This window comes from Dendroctonus ponderosae, unplaced genomic scaffold, assembly GCF_020466585.1.
Source record: "Dendroctonus ponderosae isolate FM_Combo_2020 unplaced genomic scaffold, Dpon_F_20191213v2 Dpon_F_20191213_1, whole genome shotgun sequence".
NCBI classification, from domain to species: Eukaryota; Metazoa; Arthropoda; class Insecta; order Coleoptera; family Curculionidae; genus Dendroctonus; species Dendroctonus ponderosae.
Genome location: NW_026017110.1, coordinates 39,959,251 through 39,961,768, shown reverse-complemented (window position 1 = coordinate 39,961,768; position 2,518 = coordinate 39,959,251). Strand labels below are relative to the sequence as shown.

Here is a 2,518-nt window from a genome sequence, read left to right as displayed (position 1 = left end):
GAAACCTATCCCTCGGGCCAAAGGCCCTCGGGCTAGTTCGGCCCTCAGGGCATTATAAGGTCCGTAACGCCCTTGGTACATAAATAGCTATTTTGATGCCAAACGATTTCGGTGATTAACTAGGTCTCAAACAAGTATTTGGTACGGCATTATTCCTATTGTGTTTTGATAACCGATACTTTGCTTATTTATAGTGGTATCCAGTGGTGCCCATTAGAAATATTTGCAGCCAGGCTGAGTCTGACAATGATTAAGCGACTCTCCCACTCGTCTCAATTACCATGATAACTTTATAACAGGCGCTGAATTCGGTCCATTACTAGAGTAAACAAGATGGATCAGGTAAAATTTATCTGGCGAACCGTTTAGGTGGGCATGATAAATTAACCGACGTTAACTTTACTTTCGGAAAGTGGGATATGGCGTCATCCATACGCCGGATGAGTCTTGATTGATTTCAACATTTATTAGTGAATATAGTTGATTTCAATAGTTTTTTATTAATTCACAAGATGTCTAATTTTAAGTTGATATCTGTTTTTATGTCTTTCGCAGTATAAGTTTGGACATCACAATTTTTACATTTACCATACAGGAGGTTGAATTTTTTGATTAATTCTTGACATTTATCTAGTATTAGACTGTAAAAAACCAATAAACTTCTAATCGTGGGTTTAAAAGCCGCAAAGCAACCTCCGAACTGAAAGAATATAATTTTGGTTGTGTGCATATAGTGCATATAGATGCAATTACGCAGTTCACATGAAAAATTGTTCGGATTTGTTTCCGGATTTTGGATTGGATTGAGGAACACCTCATCACATTAAGAAAATAACGTCTCTCAAAAATACAGCAGAAGGTGCTGCAAAACCAATATTAGTTCGAATCCCATCTCGCTACACCTGTTTTACACAATATTCTTTTCATTTTGCGATTTTGACCGCAAGCCGGTCTCCCCTTTCAGCAGTTATGGGCGAGTTGTCTTCAGATTTTCATTAACACCATATGGCGACACGCGTGTTTCGACCCTTCGTACGTTTACCTACACTTTTTGTGGCAATTTCAGTCAGTTACGTGTCCAAATATTCAGAAGCACGGCTGTGTTTTAGCAACTAACCTTTAGTCGAGAAGAGCATAAATCATAAATGTATTTTTTTGGTAATTTTCATAGAACTCATTACACTGTTTTGTTTCAAGAATCGTACTGTTTCTTTGTACAGTCGACGAAAATGTATGTTTGAACAATCTGAAATAATGAAACAAGCGAGAAAAAAATGGCCTTTTCTATGATTTTCATCTAATGACTTTCCAGTCAAGGGACAGCCGAAATTATGTCGCATATAATTTGTTTAATCGCATTAGTAGTAGTAGTAGTACGTGGGAGCAACAGAGACCCTATAAAGACAAAGTTTATTTAACAACATGTCACGATCGTTTACAGTATCCAGAAAAATCAGAAAGCTTGAAATTGACTTGTATAGAAAAATACAAATAGAAAACTTACAATTTCTATATAAGGTAAGAGCACCAAATGTGGTAATGTTAAGAATTCATTTTATCGTTCGCCCCCCATAAATTTCACTAATACGAAATCACCCTCTTTACAATTATCTTTATCAAAATTTTTAATATCTTCCATTTATCCTTCATCACAAGCACTAACTTCCACCATTTCAGAATGATTGACTTCAGAACAATTCACGTTTTTTATATTCTAGCTAGTCACTTACATTTCTACTCTATTCCCTCAGGCCGGTGAGCCAACAAATATATTTCCCGTTTTAGCGATCAAGGCCATATTAATCCAGTGAAGTGGATTAGCTTGTTTAATGTTCGTCAGACATAAATGGCAGACGCATACTTTGGATTTATTTCGAAGGTAAGTTATTGTCGGCACAGTTTTGTACATGGTGAAGAACTAAAATTATAATTTTATGTAGCCCCCAACAAGCATAAATTTAGCTCACTGAGATTTGTTAATAGAATAGTCATCCCGTCCAGTTTTTTTGGAATGTTCAGTAAAATATACAATGGTTTTTGAAATAGAGGTCTCGAACGTTCTCTGATGTTGGATAATTCCAGAGATATATTGGCCACCATCAACTTTGCGTTGTAGGTAGGTACGTGTTTTTGGTGCCAACTTTTTCGTTTTGGTATTTTTTCAAACCGATGTTTCGCATGGTGTTTAATGCTACGTAGTTAATATGTAAAGTACGGTGTGGAGATATTAGTCTCTTTTTCCATGGAATCTTGGGCTTGTGATATATGACATTGACTCAAAATAATAAAGTTTCTATAAAGTTCCTAACGCTACTTGATTAAAATCTTTTAGCGGCACTTGCTAAAAATAATCAGTTGTAATCTGTTGAAATAATTAGCTTTTAGCTTAAAATGCATAGCTTGGCTTGTGGTTTTTGTGTGCAGATATTTTAACTTCATAAATATTTGATCTTATTCGTAAAGTAAGTAAAGCAGTATAAAGCAATGTAACATTCATCATTTACATTATAAAAATTAA

General features: G+C 35.2%; 1 long non-coding RNA gene across 1 annotated transcript; it reads left to right on the top strand.

Annotated features, from left to right (window-relative positions):
• Positions 1-6: 6 nt before the first annotated feature.
• LOC125505881 lies at positions 7-495 on the top strand. The gene is made up of 2 exons (XR_007282513.1): positions 7-141; positions 195-495. It is a non-coding gene; the product is annotated as an uncharacterized LOC125505881 (long non-coding RNA).
• The last annotated feature ends 2,023 nt before the right edge of the window (positions 496-2,518 follow it).